The 17,939-nt window shown below is 41.8% G+C and overlaps 2 pseudogenes; both read right to left on the bottom strand.

Annotated features, from left to right (window-relative positions):
* Positions 1-3,988: 3,988 nt before the first annotated feature.
* On the bottom strand, positions 3,989-7,896 carry LOC136437455 (type I iodothyronine deiodinase-like; annotated as a pseudogene).
* Positions 7,897-12,961: 5,065 nt separating this feature from the next.
* Positions 12,962-16,174, bottom strand: LOC136437456 (type I iodothyronine deiodinase-like; annotated as a pseudogene).
* Positions 16,175-17,939: the final 1,765 nt, after the last annotated feature.

Genomic DNA, 17,939 nt, shown 5'->3' with positions numbered 1-17,939 from the left:
TTTAATGACTATTTTGCTTCCCAACCATCAATTGATACATCTCAAGCTACCCTATCTGACCTTACATTTCATACTGATACTAGATTATCTTGTCTTCTGACTTCTCCTGAAGAAGTTGAATTATATATCAGTGACCTAGATATCTCGAAGGCCCAGGGCTACGACAATATTGACAATCACTTTCTCAAAACTATTACTCCATTTATATCTGACAAAAAATAGCATTTGTATTTAATTCATCCTTATCACATGGAATATTCCCGACAATTTGGAAAAAAGCAAATGTAATCCCGATATTCAAGAAAGGTAACCCCCAAGACAAATGTAACTACAGACCTATTTCCTTGCTTCCCACTTTGTCGAAGGTCCTCGAGAAAATTGTTTACAAACATGTATATAATCACCTTATTTCTAATAATCTTTTATATGCACTCCAGTCAGGCTTTGTAGAATTCGACTCCACTGTAGCTCAGTTAGTTTATATATGTCATTTGATTGTGCAAGCTCTCGAGGACGGTAAAGAGGTGCGTTCTGTCTTCTTAGATTTCTCTGCGGCCTTCGACAAAGTGTGGCATTCCGGCCTTCTTTTTAAACTTAAACAGAACGGGATAGAGGGCCCCCTTTCGAATTGGATGCATACTTACCTATCACAGAGATCTCAAAGGGTTGTGTTGGATGGACAATTCTCTCCATGGTGCGAGATTGGCGCTGGGGTCCCCCAAGGATTCGTTTTGGGCCCTTTACTGTTCCTCGTATATGTCAATGACATAGTTAACAATTAATCTGGATTCTTTACCTTTTTTCATTTGCCGACGATAGTTCTTTGTTTGAAATTGTCGAGAGTCCAACTACATTTGCAGACCGGCTTAATTCTGATTTGTCTAAAATTTTGTCCTGGTCGAATGCATGGTTAATGGAGCTGAACCCCTCGAAGTAAGAGGAAATATGCTTTTCCGCAAAAAATCACCTTTAAATCACCCTCCTCTTTTTCTTGGACAGTCCACAATAACACGAGTTACGTCTCATAAACATATTGGAACAGTTCTAACCTCAAGTATGTCCTGGAATGGACATATCTGCCAAACAACCGGTAAAGTTTCAAAACAAGTAAATGTCTTTAGTGTTCTTAAGTTTAAATTACCACGTCACGTCTTAGAACTCATCTATAAAACTTTTATACGTCCCTGTCTCGAGTATGCAGATGTAGTCTGGCATGGCTGTACAGCTGATGACTCTCATCTAATCGAAAAAAATTCAATACCATTGTTCACTTATTGTATCAGGGGCCATCAAAGGCTCGTCTTATTCTGCTGTCTGTGAGGAACTTGGTTGGGAAACCCTCTCAAACAGACGCCATATCCATCGATTGTGTTTGTTTTCTAAAATTATCCATGGCCAAACACGGCCATACTTACAGGATTTACTTCCTCCTGAAATTTCTTCTGTTACCTCATACAACCTGAGGAACAAAGCAAACTTAAGAGCCCTCAGACTTACCACCAATAGATTAAGTAAATCTTTCGTCCCTTATTGTTTAATTCAATAACTTACTTCTGAGGTTCGTTCTTTAAGATACTCTCTGTTTCGAAACCATCTTACTAGATTAGTCCGTCCCCTTCGATCTCCCCATTATAACTGTGGTCCCCGCTACTCCGGCGCCCTTCTCGCCCGACTTCGCATCGGCACGCACAACTTAAATTACAGTCTTTTTAAGCGAAGTTTAGCCCCCAGCTTTGCTTGTAGTTGTGGATACCCATGTGAATCCGTCCTGCATTATTTGTTGAATTGTCCCTCTTACACTGACCTAAGGTCAAAACTCTTTAATACTGTTACACAGGAAATAGGCCATCTCATTAATCTCAACAATCTCTCTGATAAAACAAAACTAGCAGTTCTTTTAAAAGGTTCACCTACAATGCCCTCCAGTTACAATGTCAAAATCATGCTGACGACACAAAACTTTATAAATGATTCAGGGAGGTTCCAAGTACTTCTACTTGGAATCTCCTTTAATCATCTGTGAATATTACCTTAACATTAATGAGGTTCGGTACAGTTGTATGTATTATGTATTTCATTTTTCAATCACTTTGTGTATTTAAATATTCAGTAACGTTGTTACTATCGTTAATTTGATACGCTTTACTTCAGTCATATCTTATCTTATTTATGTTACGTTTGTTCAGAAACTTGCTTAAGTTTGTCAATGTCCCTGTCTATTCTTATTTAGTTTTTTGGGGCGCTGTAAAATAAGTCTATGTACTTGAGTGTGGCGCCGCTATGTCCATGTCCATGTGTATCTTGTTTTCTGAATAAAAAAATAAAAAAATAAAAGGTGAACGGTCAATGGTATGGAAGAGTTGTAACTGGTTGGCTGGTTTTGATACACAAAAATCCCGTAATGTATTAAATTTGGCATCGAATAGCCGAGTGGCTATGCTAGCGGGCTCGAGATCAAGAGGACACGGGTTCGAATCCTGGCGTTCCTGGCCTGTGACCTTAGGAAAGGCACTTTACACATCTTTCCTTATTCCACCAAGGTGTAAAAATGAGTGCCTGACATCGATGGGAAGTTAGAAGGCGGTGGAAGGAGAGAGATGGGCATTTCAACACCATGCCCTAGACACAGTGAATCAACAACCCACTGCCCCTATGGCCTCAAAAAGGCTATGGGACTTCCTTTACCTTTTATGAGTGGACATGGCCTTGCTGTGGTTATAGATGATTTTTCTTATAGATGTATGGTGATGAATTAACCCCCATTACATGTAAGAACCGGCTCGTCTATACAATCTTTCAAAACACTGTACAAAAGAGGGGTCTGACCTCTGACCTCCAAACCTTGCGACCTGGCATGACGTTTAGTCTTCTCCCCATACTTTTGTAAGATGTCAAGGAGAGCAGTGTATTGCATTTGTTCATAATGTCCTAATTATTCGTAATCTATGAAATACCACTCTTAAGATTTCTGTATCTGTACTCGAGAAATGAGTTCAACACAGCCATGTCGACAAAATGAGACTTTTCAATCCAGACTCGTTGTGATTCTCTTTTCTAGAATTCCTTTGTTAACGTAAGTAATTGTTGTAGAGTAGTTGATGGTGTCTTATGTTATCCTTGTTAGATTCACTTTACTATAATTACACCAAGAATTATTCTCTCTGCATTCTTGCGCCAATAATTCTGCATTCATTGGAGGTGAATTAATAAAGTTTTGATAAAAAAAGCACGAGCTACAAACACGCCTCGCGTCAGAAGTCTCGCGAAATCTCTTGAAAGAAATCTCGCGAGATCATAACATCTGATCTGTCCATCATCAAGGATATTTTCCTCAGACAGTGCGCAGATAAGGACGGCCTATCATCCACTGATGCTGAACTAATCACTCTGCAAAACTGACATACATTCTCACTATCGTTCATTTCAGATCAAAGTTCACAGCTGAACTTAAATACAGAGAGAAATCAGTGTGAGTATTCAGGTGGTCTCGTTCTCAGGTTCTCACCAGTGCCCTAAGGCATTTCCGGTGAGACCATCATGCTCTCTCACCTTGTACCCACATTGACTTCTCCCTACTTACATGTACTTATCTCAAATCAAAGTCCACAGATCGCACTGAAATACAGAAAGAAGTCAGTATGAGTATTCAGGTGGTATTGTTATCAGGTTCTCACCAGTGCCCTAAGGCGTTTCCGATGAGACCATCATGCTCTCTCACCTTGTACCCACATTGACTTCTCCCTAATGTTTACCTCAAATCAAAGTCCACAGTTCGAACTGAAATACAGAACGAAGTCAGTGTGAGTATTTAGGTGGTCTCGTTCTCAGGTTTTCACCAGTGCCCTAAGGCGTTTCCGGTGAGACCATCATGCTCTCTCACCTTGTACCCACCTTGACTTCTATTCTGCTTACATGCTGAATTGCCACACGATATCATCTGTACACGTCTGAATTACTAAATCAATTCCAACCTAAATTAAGCAATCTATTCCAAATATTTGTACGTCTTTCTTGCGAATGGATTGTTATGATAATCGTGTTGACTATGAAAATGTTTGTGCTGTTCTATTCGGAACATTACATACGAGCATTTGAGACAACTATAACTTATATGATTACTATATAAGGCCTAAAGGATCATCGCTTAAACGTCCTCCTTGTTGACAAAAAAACTTACTGATGAACATCCATAAGGGTGCAGCAAACAGATACAGATGTTACCAATGAATAGACTGAAGTTTACCATGTATCAGTGTTAAACAAAAACGATCGGGGGTATAGAATCAGTTACGTTCAAGAGGGACCGCATCCTTCTTGCAGCTGCAACGCCACCATGCGGCCCGGAGTAGCAGAATTTATTACACCCTTATGATCGCAGCTTTAATTGACTGGTTGTACATATGTAGAAAATAATTAACTTGTATTGCTATAAGATTGATAGGTTGTACATGTGTGGAATTAAAGGGTTTAACTTGTATACAGAATTGTTTTCTCATATCAACTAAGGAATCTGAATCCACTTTATCCAGAAAATTTCTGGAGCCAGTCGCGAACTTCTTCTGGTTTGTATCCATCCGGGCCCGGGGCTCCCTTGTAAACACACACGCCGTCCAACACGATGTACAACCTGCGTGCAGCATGACAGAAACAATCAACCATGACATCAAACAACACACATAGATTCGAAAAATTATAAATCCATGAAAGTTACGTTTGTTACTTATTCGGACCAACAAGCACAGTAACGCCAGTAACGACTGAGTAGGGGAAGGACTAGCTGAACAGACGTCCATAAGATTATGTACGAAACAAGGAGCAAAAACAGGCTTCAAAGTACACTTAACTGGACAGCTAAACATGTCTAGTTGCCGTTTTTGGAAAAAGCCGGGGTTCGACCCCTGCATTTAACGCACTAGACCTGTTTGAACGTATCACACTGATCTTACCCCCTGCAGCTGGGAAACACTGGTCTAGTAGAGGAAAAACCATTCCGACTGGCCAAAATTGACCAAATATTTCAGCAGGAAAAAATTCTCAAAAATAATAACCAAAAAATAAGGTGGACATGCAAACTGGGCTTTGTGCGCATGTCCATTAACCGGTCCCTTCCCTGTACCTAAAATAAATAAATCCAGCTAATGGTAAAGGTACAGCTGTTTCCATTCCCATTCCACTAGGTTGGCAACGTCACTGCGACCGTAGTGCGACCTAAAATTTGGAAGAGTTCTCAACGAATTTCAAAGTTTAAAAAAAATTCTAACGCTTTGTACGTTTTGCTGCCTTTTCAGTTATTTTATATTTTTACAAAAATCAAATTTAAGTCACAGCGACGTCCCAACGACGTCGCCGTCTAGTAGAATGGGGGCCTTAGGTACATGACTTTTTGTGTGTAAAGGTCTGGACTTGGATTTAACCCTATCTAGACCGGGGGAGGGGGGGCTAAAAGTGCCCGCGCCAACTTTGACATCGTATAATTGTCAATCAACGTATGGTAGGACAACCAAACTTTGTGACTTGTCCCTAAATTTAGTTGGCAACAATATTATCATAAAAGTATAAGTTTATCATTTTTCGTGTTGCCATGGAAACGCGTTTCTTAAGAGGCATTTTATGCAAATTTCACTAATGTCGATTTAAACATAGTTGTTTCCAATGTTTTCTTGCTCAACCACACTAGTTTCCTACATTTACAACATCATATATGATTCAATGTAATTGTCATGATTCAATATTCATAAATTATGCTAATTTGATGACGTCATCGCTCAAAATCCAAGATGACGGACAAGATTGACATTTTCGGTATAAATAGGCTTTTTCGCCTTTAAATTCGTCACAACCTGGAATTTTCTTAACCAAAAACATTCAGAATAATGTTTTTAGTCTATTTTGATAAATAAATGGAAAAATTGTCATAAATGGAAAAAATGTATTCTAAGAAATTTCAAAATGGCCGATCCAAGATGGCGGATCCCAGGGGGTCGCTAACAACACATGACGTCATTCTTCGACGTCATTTTGACGTCAACTTAGTCACCACTAAAGTCAAATGTCTCGGCATACCTTTAAATTAATAATAAGCACTATTTTGACTAATGCTTATAGATGTTATGGGAATTCCCTATTTAGCCAATAAAATCACATCGATGACGTCATAATTACGTCATATTACGTCATAACGTCACCAAAATTACATGAATAATAAAACTTCACGTAAACATTACTCCCTGCAAATTTGGTGATAATAGAGTATACCGTTCGGAAGTTATGAAGGGGGGTCGAAAGAGCCCCCCCCCCCCCTGTCCAAGAAGTCTGAAAAAAGCCCGGTCTAGATAGGGTTAACTCGCTTGGCCAGACAAACTTGTAACGTTGAGTTAAACACGAAGTTAATAACTTTTTGTAGTGAAATATTGGCAGCCTGACTTGTTTCAAGTACACAGCTAGTACAGGCTAGGTAGCTGTGCAATGGGAAAGGTGATTGACATATCTAGGTCATGCCTTGGGTAAACAGGAGAAAGGCCTTGAAATGCGCAAGTCAATGTACTGCCTCAAAGGGTGACGGAGGAAATGCATATACATGTATATTTCAGCCTTGTGTGCCATGTCCTTTTGTGCGGCCTTAGGTACATGTGTTCAAGTCAGGATTTTACTCGTTTGGCAAAATTTGTACAAGTAGTTAATAACTTTTTGGTTGCAACTTGTTATCTTTGAGGATTTCATGTACATTTGTATTAACTACTTGGTAGATTTTCAAATTGGCAGATTTCCTATCTTTAAGAAATGATATCCACTAATATTTCAGTTTGTTCTTTAAATATACAGCTACAACAGACGTTCAGGTCTGTTCCAAGCACAAGGTTCACAGCCCTACGCACACGTAATTAGCACATATTGCTGAATCATTCAGTCTGTTTGCCTATCAGTCCCGAGACCTATATAATGTCCTTGATCAGACATATGCACAAGTACCAACCGGTACGTAACGGTATGGGCTCATAGTCTTCTTGCGAGGGCAATATGTGTGAGCACCAGAAATTAACCAATACAGAATGTCATAAAAACTATAAGTCTTTCAAAAATGGCACAGTGATTCTGATCAGTAGAATACTGTAGGGGATTTATGTCATAAATTTCAGAACTAACTGTTGAGGGGACGGTGCTTTGTGGTACGATTGCAGCGATCAAACTCGTACGACGGCCTCACCTGTCTGGCATTGCGGCGTAGGCGCATACCGTGGCGTTGTCCATGGTGTCCACCAGGACAGGACAGGGGAGGTCGTGCAGAGCCAGCATCTCCGCCGCCGCCAGTCTCTCCTCCAGACTCCGGTGCTGCCCGATGTCCATGTTCCTGCTCATGACCCAGCCGTCCGTGGGGTGCGCCTCGGCCACGTACACCACCACGAAGTCAGCCACGGTGGCGAAGTCCGACATGATCCGCTTGACCATGTCCAACTTCGCCCGGAACGGTTGTCAGGTGTTGCTGCCGAAGCTGATGACCAGGGGGCGGGCCGCCCGGGCGAACTGGAGCAGCCGGCAGGAGCTCCCGTCAAGCCTGACGAGGGAGGAGTCGGTGGCCTTGCCTCCTGAAAACACCTCAGCCTCCATGTTTAACACCTGCGCCGAGATCCTTCCTCTCCACGAGGCAAAACTCGTCAACTCATAGAAAAGTTGCTGGTAGTCCTCGTCAGTTTTGTAAACTCCAGGGGCCACCTTCTTGAATATTTCCTCCATTTGTAACAAAATTTGTCGTCTGAGAGGTGGGAAGAGCCATGCTGCCCTGGCCAAGGCGAACAGAACGAAGTAAAATGGTGCTCCTAAGACATAACGCACCAGGAACTCTACTCTCCCCTGCGCTCGTTTCAGGTAGGTGGAGGCCATTTTTACTGAGTATGAAATAACAAAGGGGAACCTCACCATTGGTTTATATAGTGTCCGGGTCACTTATGTAACGTAACATGACCTATTTACGTGCAGAACCTATTTACGTCCGGTTTGGCTCATGTCCACATGTCGCGGTGTATTATATATGCCAAAGCCTGTTCTCATGAGCAATAAAGAACATCAAAAGTATTATCCCTAGCCATCTCTTTAATTTTTGCACAGCAAAACATAATGACCATGCGTTTACCACGTGAACGCCACGTGCCGCGTATGTGGGGGAAATTTACAGATAACATCTTTTTTTCCATCGCGTTAAGCAAGTGGCCGGACAGACATGGTGACTTTACTATCATTTGTCTGCAGACTACTTTGGACAGTTACTGTGCATTTTTTTCTGGTCTATGTTCTTCAAGCATAGCGCTAGAAGGGAAAAGATTCAGAAGTGGACGATAATGGGTTACCCTAGCACAATTCTTCATCGTATACCTCAGTATAAATACATACTCGCACGGTGTTAAACAGGCGGAGAAAAACTTACAGACCATGCATTTTCTTTTTAGAAGAGCTGATATTTCTGCCCATGGGTTTGAAATTTGGCTCTGTCCGCGCGGTTTTAAGATAAATACGTTTTGAATAAATCGGACTTTAATTGGTCATGTTACGTTATACGTCCGTACGGTCGCATGGATGTCCGTGCGGTCATGTAAATATCAAATACTTATGAAACGCCGTATTGAATCTTTTGACCGCGTGGCGTCACTATAATCACCCTAACAACCTGCTACTAATTTTCAAGCGTGGGTTAGGGTACGGTCATATTCATCGATTGCAAAATGGGATATAGTCGTACATATCTCGTACAACATTCTGCTGTCTTTACGGAATATGCCGTCTTAGATCCTTGTCGGTGGTCATTACTGTCGCAAGATGCGCTTGGCAGTTAACGGTGCATGAATGAAAATGCTCTCTTCAGTCTCACAACAAATTATTCATCGCTTCAATATCAGAGGTTAACAAGATTATGAGCTATACTCAAGGCCTGTTTACCAATCGTGACAAGTCCCCGTCGAAATGTCGCGTGACCAAAATCTCGCGATATCACGTCTGATCTGGCCTCTCTAGACTACGTTTTTTTTTACGATCAGGACAACCTGTCTTCACTGGTGCCGAATTAATCAGTCTGCAACGCTGACATTGATATCGATTATACAGAATCGAATCACATTTGCGATGCGTATGACCAATCTTAACTGACAAAACAGCGCAGAAATTGTCTGTATCTGTATCTATATCTGTATCTATATAGCCGGTATAACCGCCATCAGGCGTAACACACCAGCTTCGCAGGCACGCGGCGCGACAGCAGCTGGTCATATTACACCGAACGGTCTGTTACACCTAGTCTTTGCATATCTGACTGCAACTGTTCTTTAAAGCTACTTAGTGATGAAGCTCCTACAGTACTTGATGACAACGAGTTCCATTCTACTATGGTTCTCGGGAAATACGAATTTTTGAACACGTCAATCCTTGGCTGATAACTCTGGTACTTAAAAGCATGACTATTTCTGGTCCTCTTCTGAGCTGGCATTAGATACTTATCAGTCGGTACGTCCACAAGTTTATTAGTCATCTTGTACATCATGCAAAGTCTGGACATTGTTCTCCATTCCTCAAGTGACATCCATTGCAGGTCTGCTTTCATTTTTGTTACACTGGCGCCCCTTTCATAGTTGTTCGTGCAGAATCTGGCAGCTTGGTTCTGCACCCTCTCGAGTTTATCTATATCCTTCTTTGTGTATGGATCCCAAACTGTTGCAGCATATTCAAGGTTTGGTCTTACTAGAGACCTGTATGCAAGTGATTTTACCTTTGCTGGGCATGCCCACAAATTACGTTTGATCACTCCCAATGTCTGTTTAGCCTTAGTTGTTACTTTGTTGATATGGGTGTTCCACTTTAGCCCCGTTGTTAATGTAACGCCTAGGTACGGGTGGCTCTTTGCTGTTGCTAGAGCCTGTCCACAGAACTGGTAGGTGGTTACAATTGGGTTTCGTTTGTTTGTTATATGCATGATGTAACATTTTTCCGGATTAAACTGCATTAGCCATCTGCTTTGCCATTCCTCGAGTGTGTTCAAATCTTCTTGCAAAAGCTGTGAATCACTCTGTGTGGACAACTCTATATATAACAGGCAGTCATCGGCAAATAACCTAACATTTGAATCAAGCTGGTCTGGTAAGTCATTTATGTACAGGAGGAAGAGTAACGGTCCCAGAACAGTTCCCTGTGGTACGCCTGACGCAACTCTAACTGGAGCTGAGGCCTTGCCTTCTACCACTACCGTCTGTTCCCTATTGGTCAAGAAAGCCTTCAACCAATTTAGTGTGGTGCCTTGAATTCCGTAGTGCTCTAGTTTAGTGATGAGTCTGCTATGTGGGACTTTATCGAAAGCTTTAGTAAAATCAAGAATTGCTAGATCTACCTGTTTTTTACTGTTCAGTGCGCCAGCTATGTCGTGAGCTGTCAATATAAGCTGTGTTTCTGTGGATCGCTTTGCTCTGAATCCATGTTGGTAGTCAGTCAATATGTTGAAACTTTCTAAGTGTTTCATGACATGACTATGGATAATGTGTTCAAGTAGTTTGCAGGATATACAGGTCAGTGATACAGGTCGGTAGTTGCCGGGGACAGCTCTATCTCCCTTTTTAAAAATGGCACATATATTTGCATCCCTCCAGTCTTTGGGAATTTCTCCTGTGTCTAACGAGTGTTGGAAAATATTGGTTAACACAGGTGCTATTTCGGTGGCTGTCATTTTGAGGAACCAAGGAGGTATTTGGTCTGGACCAGATGCTTTAGATGGATTGAGACCTTGGAGCATTTTTTCGACACCATTAGGGGAAATCACTATGTGTTCCATGGGAGGGGTACAGGGCTGTCCGAGAGTTGGCATGTTTGTTGTGTCTTCCTCTGTGAACACACTTTTAAACTGTGAACTGAGTGCCTCTGCTTTTTTCTCGCTATCACTGACAATGGAATTACCAATCTTTAGAGGGGCTACGCCGACAAGGTCTCTTCTTAGGCCTTTTATGTATGACCAGAATGTTTTGGGTTTGTCAATTATGGCTTCCCCCAGTATGTCTGCCACATATTTTGAATGTGCTGCTCTTATGCTTTTCTGTACGCCCTTCTTAACTCTCTTGTATTTGTTCATGTCTTCCTCTCGCCCTGTTCTCTTAGCTTTGTTGTAAAGACGTTGTTTCTTACGACAATGCCTTCTTAGGTTTCTGTTGAACCAAGGCAGGTTGTATCTGCTTGATGTTGTTTTACTAGGGATGTGCAAGTTCATCGTGTGCTTTATTTTGTCTTTAAAATCATCCCACTTCTGTGTCACGGACATATCCTCGGTTCGTTTGTTAAAGTTCGTTGCATAATCACTTAGGTCACTCTTGATGGCCGGTTCATCAGCTTTAGTTCGAATGTACACTTTTCTCTTGGGTTTCCTGTTCTGTTTGGGTGCAAGGTTGACATCCACCAATACCATGTCGTGGTCACTTATTCCAGGAACTACTGTGGTCTTTTCGATTATGTTTGGGTTATTAACTAAGACCAGGTCCAAGAGATTACCATTCCTAGTGGGCTCTTGAACTGTTTGGAATAACCCATGGTTATCCACTAAGTGCAGTAGCTTCTGTGCCTGTCCTGAATTGCTCTGAGTGTTATCTGTAGTGCTAGCATCCCAATTTATACCAGGTGTGTTAAAGTCTCCAAGGATGATCACGTTGTCAGAGTTAATTTTAGGTCCCATCTTACTTATGGACTTGTCCAGTTCATCCAGGCTATTGCCCTGGTCCGATGGAGGTCTATAGTATGTACCAATCATTAGTGGTTTCTTTCCTGCTAGTTGAGTCTGTGTCCAAATGATCTCACAGTCTGTGTCTAGATCTGGCCTGTGTGTGACAATCAAATCATCCCTGTTAACCTGGAATACACCACCTCCAGGGCCAGTCTGTCTATCTTTACGGTGAGCTATGTAGTTGTCAGGGAATATCTCACTGCTTGCTATGTCTTGATTGAGCCATGACGACAAGCGATCGAGTCATACCGTATTAAAACAATTATGACAGTAATGACTGTCTCGGACACCCAGTTTTGTTATAGAGAAAGGAAATCCAGTTCAGATAATGGCAAAAATGACCCTAAAAACTGAATGGTGGCCACTTTCAGCAATGTCAAAGCTGTACTGTCATTTACTGATTATTCACTTATTACTACTTTAACGGTTTACTTCTATATCAGCCGTAAGGCCAACTATGACAACGCGTCTTTGTATTTTGGGATAAATGTTTTATTCTTTAAGACCCTTTCCAGATGCAAACATCACCTTACGTGCATCGCGAATAATCCATGTAAGCTCTGCTTTCTCGGCTGTGTTTCTTCTATCCTAGCAATGTTTACCTAGCCCGGGTGCCATCCTAGTTATTTTACCGAGGCTATTATATCCTCTCCTGCAAGCTAACATAGGCTGGCACCCAGGCTAATGTATACAATTCACGTACCTGCGGCAAATCCAGTATAATATCCTTATTTGCATGATAGATTGTGATAAATTATGGTATGACAAGTTATTAATCATCGATGGCTCTTTGGTGTGACGAGAAGCTGAGTCTAGTTTGGCCCAACTTGTCCAAGATGCATTATTGTAGAAGTGTATTCTTATAAAAAAAGAAAAACCACTCTCCAAAGCCATGCATTACAGAAAACGTGTGATATTTTGTCTTCCACTGTTTAAAAAAAATCCAACATAACAAGTTAAGATTTAGAGTTTGTATTGAATTCAGAGTTGTCACATGTTATATTCTTCCCCATTGTTTGTTGGTCTTTTTTCCTGTTACGGATAATCAGCGTTAGGCCAAGAATTTGCAACGGCTTATTATAGACTTATCATTTTTATATCAATAGCAACACACACCCAATGTGTCCCAATTTTACATTGCATTTTCTATACTGTAGCACAGTGAAAAATTCAGGTAGTAACATTTAGCGTCGACGTGTTTTATTGTGTCTTTGCTGTCGCAAAAGAAAGAATGACATCACACAGTCGTATTATTGCAGCATCGGCGTATCAGTGTTTGTAACTAGAAGTGATAAGTGACAGGTTCCACAGCTGAACTGAAATACAGAATGAAGTCAAGGTCAGTCATCAGGTGGTCTCATTCTCAGGTTCTCACCAGTGCCCTAGGCGTTTCCAGTGAGACCATCATGCTCTCCTACCTTGTACCCACCTTGATTTCTATTCTGTTGACGTGCCGGGTTCCTTCACGTTATGTAATCTGTACAGTTTCAAGCTGAATCATAACATATTTTTCAAACACACATGATGATTTGTCTGTCTTACCAATGTACTATTATGGTACTTGTGCTGTTCTAATAGATCGTTATATACGAGCATTTTAGACGACTTATAATTTATCAGATCACTAGAATCAGGGTTTAAATTTCCTTATATGAAGAAAATATCACTACTTAACATCAATAAGGATGTAGCAATGAGATACATATGAGCCAAATGATAAGATTAAAGTTAAACACACAAGGACGAGGGGGATATAAACCCAGTCACGTTTGGGACCGCATCCTTCACTGCAACGCCGCCATGCGGCAAGGAGAGTTCATTACATCATCTATCTCATGGAGACAGCTGGAATTGACTGAATGTGTGGAAAGAACTTATCTTATATACAAAATCGTTTAGTCGTCATAACAGAAGAAACTGTCAGTCCGTCCGTTTATCCAGAGAATTTCTGCAGCCAGTCGCAAACTTCGTCTGGTTGGTATCCGTACGGGCCCGGGCCGCTCTTGTACACACACACGCCGTCCAACACGATATACAACCTGCGAGCAACAACAATAATAATAACTATTAATTACTTGACAGAAACAATGAACATTAAAATCTAACAGGACCTATAGAGGTGTAGAATTTCATGTGTGTCATTTATCTAACACACTTAGAACAAAGAATCACAAGAATACAATGTACTTATAAACTTTGATTTTAGGAACAGATACATCGGTGTGGGAACAGGTCTGTAAATGAAACTCAACCCTTTAACATGTTTGGACAAATTGTTAGTGGTAGATTGACTCTTTGCATAGGGATTTGCCTATTATTAAAACTCAGACGTTTTTACAAGTACGAGTAGCCTGTGTTTACACAAATCTCGCTGGCCGGGGTTAATGACCCACTCGGGGGCAGCAACCGTCTGTCCGGCCGCTAGGAGCGCGATTTAGGCAGCCTACAAGTACGAGTATTTACAGGTTTTCCTCACAATTTACCTATCTGTAGTTTAATAAAAATAGTGTCCACTATTGTTTTAGTCTGTTTAGGTGACTAGGCGCACCAGGTGTTTAGGTCCGGACCTGTACCTTAACAATTACATACTTAGGTACAGGTGCTACATTGTATTTGCACAGCCCTACACGTGTTAAGCACATGTTGCTGAATCACACTGGGTCAATGTTGTTTATTTATCTAACTTGCGCCCAGTACCAACCGCTAGTGCGCTAGGGACTAGACATATGAGGGAGTAACCAATGAAATAATCCCATTTTTTACCTCATAGCTTTCTTGAGAGAGAAATATATGCTCCAGAAATCAATGCAGGAATTTTTCTGGTGTCTTAGCAGATATCACGTATATTCGCAGCAATAAATAGATTTTTATGGATTATTGTAACTATTGTGTTTAATAATAATACATTATAAATGTGCATGACCCCACTATAGAGGACATGGAAATGCGCTGAATTCAACGTACGTCGTAAACTACAAGTCTATGAAAAACTGTAAGAGTTGTATATGCCCAGCGTACGTTACAAAACAAGAGTTCGGAGACCACAAACCTCGATGACATATTTTGATTTTTGTGTGTATTTTTTCGTTTATTATGCAAATTAGGCTGTAACTAGCAAAACCTGTTGTAGATCATGGTATTCTCTACCACACATCTATATATTGCATGTGCGAGAGTCCTTTCCGTTGGCAGAATTCCATGCTTAAACATTTCATCATTATAAAGAGGACCGCCGGAGACCGGAAGCGGTGGAGACAAATCACTGAGGCCCTATGCTCCCGAAAGGCGAAGAGGATTACATGTAAGTCAAGTCAACATTTCATCATTAATAACTATACAAATGGCTTCCACGTTTATATAAGTTATGCGTGGCTATGTAAATTCTTAAACAAATTTACACATCTCACATGTACGAAATTCCCATCATTTACATGTACCACTAAAGAATGATGGCACTTTCTATTAATTGCTGTTCCTTTGCTGCTCTTCATCTCGACACATTTTAACAAAAACACCCCTGCAGTTCCAGACCATAATGACAGGTGTACCAAACCCAAACCACCGAAAAATCAAGACCATAGTATGTCCATGACAAAATGATACAAAACCTGGCCTTACGACCAAAGTGACCACGCGCTAATTTTTAACTCACCTGTCGGGCATTGCGGCGTAGGCACGTACCGCGGCGTTGTCCATGGTGTCCACCAGGACAGGACAGGGGATGTCGTGCAGAGCCAGCATCTCCGCCGCCGCCAGTCTCTCCTCCAGACACCGGTGCTGCCCGATGTCCATGTTCCTGCTCATGACCCAGCCGTCCGTGGGGTGCGCCTCGGCCACGTACACCACCACGAAGTCAGCCACGGTGGCGAAGTCCCACATGATCCGCTTGACCATGTCCAACTTCGCCCGGAACGGTTGTCAGGTGTTGCTGCCGAAGCTGATGACCAGAGGGCGGGCCGCCCGGGCGAACTGGAGCAGCCGGCAGGAGCTCCCGTCCAGCCTGACGAGGGAGGAGTCGGTGGCCTTGCCTCCCGGGAACACCTCAGCCTCCAGGTTTAACATATCCTGGGAGATCCTTTCTCTCCATGCAGTAAAACTTGTGATCTCGTACAAAAGTATTTGGTGGTGCTCAGGCGTTTTGAAAACTCCTGGGGCCTCCTTTTCTGCTTTCAGTTCCACAAAATACAAAATTTGTCGTCTGAGAGGTGGGAAGAGACATGCCACCCTGACCAGGACAGACAGGACGAAGAAAAACGGTGTTCCTACAACATAAAGAAGTAGAAACTTCACGACCCCTGGCACTCTTTTCAGGTAGACGGAGGCCATTTTTACAATACCTTGGTAGTGACAAAGGTGAACCCCACCATTGGTTTACATAATATCTGGGTCAACGTCCGCACGGTCACGCAGATGCCCGTACAGTCATGTTAGTAAAATTCAGCAATCAATGGTGTAGAAGAGTGTACGAAACGCATTTTGATTAGATTAATTTATTGGGTGATTTAGACCCGGTTTAAACACGCGTTTTCAAGTACACTCTGAACACACCCCGAATGTATCAGTATCAGTATGTCAATCCTTAATGGTACATGGTACAAGCTAAAACTTGCCAGCTGGTTGGTCGGTCGGTTGGTTGGTCGGTTGGTTGGTTGGTTGGTTGGTTGGTTGGTTGGTTGGTTGGTCGGTCGGTCGGTCGGTCGGTCGGTCGGTCGGTCGGTCGGTCGGTTGGTTCTATGCAGTCTCGCAACAAATAATGTACCACTTCAAAATCAGAGGTACATACGAGCACAATCTATTAAAGGTCCGCTTTCCAATTACATACACGTCCTCGTCGAAATATCGCGAGAGCAAAGTCTCGCGAGAACAAAATCTCGCGATATCACGTCTTGATCTGCTGCCCGTAAATTACGTTTTCCTGCAAGCAAGGCAGAACATAGATAAGGACAACCTGTCTTCACTGGTGCCAAACTAATCAGTCTGCAACGCCGGCATTCTAAAAATATCGATAATCTCAAGAATCAAATAACGTACGAGGAGTGATCAATAAGTTCTGGGCCTCAAGGTGAACGTCGACTCAAACCTCGGGGCATAAGTATAAAGTATTTAAATAATCTCTAACAAAATTCAATTACCGTACTTGCTTTGTAGCCTCCACCAGGCCCTCCTACGGGCGTATGGGTCGTAGAATTCAGCAGAAAAAGGAATAATTAGCCAGTAGAGTCAGTCCACGGTGAAGATCACATTTAGCCTTCCAATGCATGAAACCCTGACAAATATTCTCCCTATAGACGCCGTAGTTAGTCTGGTAGAGACTTCTTACTTTGTAGGCGACATCCGGTAACGTTAGGTGAGAATGAAAGACATATATGGACAATTGAGCTGCGACCTGAAGTGCGCGGGTCAACTCGCTCTGCTGAAAGTCAGATACCCAATTCTATCGAGTTGAAATACGAAGGGAATCCTCATTAAACATTTTGACAATGTCTTTGTGGATTACATGGCAAGAAGAACATGACCCACACAGCTCTGCTCACGGTTTATCCTTGTTTCTCTCGCAACACGTATCTACATATTTTCAAAATGACGTTGACTGGAAAGTAATGACGACAATAAATTAAAGTTTAGTGGATATTGATAAAAGACTTATTAATATTGTAATACAATTATGCCCCAAAAAATTAGTTGTGCACCATTATTTCTTGGTGAGTCCTAGGACTCATTGATCATCCCTCGTGTGAAGAACCTGAACTGAATTGAACTGACAGAATAGCGCATACGCAGAAATTGCCTGACGACAAACGATGGTATTGTACTACAGTACAACACTTACGACCGACTCAGACGCCCAGCTCTTGCTATAGGGGGGCAAGAAAATTGCGTTGAGAATTCTCAAAGAATCATGGCCTTTTTCAACGATGGCAAGAGTTGTCCTGTCATAATAAAAAAAATACTGATTTAGTTAGAATAAAACACAATAGTCGACATTCCATCGTCCCTAGCGGCATTTGCACGCTAGATACATGGATGTTTAGATACGTGGATGTTTGTGAATTGTTTGACGTCGCATATCTGCAGAACGACGTGCGCTAGGATTACCAAACTGAATTTTCCCTAAATTTAGCTGGCAACAATTTTCAAATAATAGTATAAGTCTATTATTTTTTGTGTTGCCATGGCAAGGGGTTTCTGACAGACATAT

This window comes from Branchiostoma lanceolatum, chromosome 6 (genome assembly GCF_035083965.1).
Source record: "Branchiostoma lanceolatum isolate klBraLanc5 chromosome 6, klBraLanc5.hap2, whole genome shotgun sequence".
Taxonomy (NCBI): domain Eukaryota; kingdom Metazoa; phylum Chordata; class Leptocardii; order Amphioxiformes; family Branchiostomatidae; genus Branchiostoma; species Branchiostoma lanceolatum.
The sequence above is the reverse complement of the archived record's forward strand: the minus strand, read 5'-3'. Positions and strand labels throughout refer to the sequence as shown.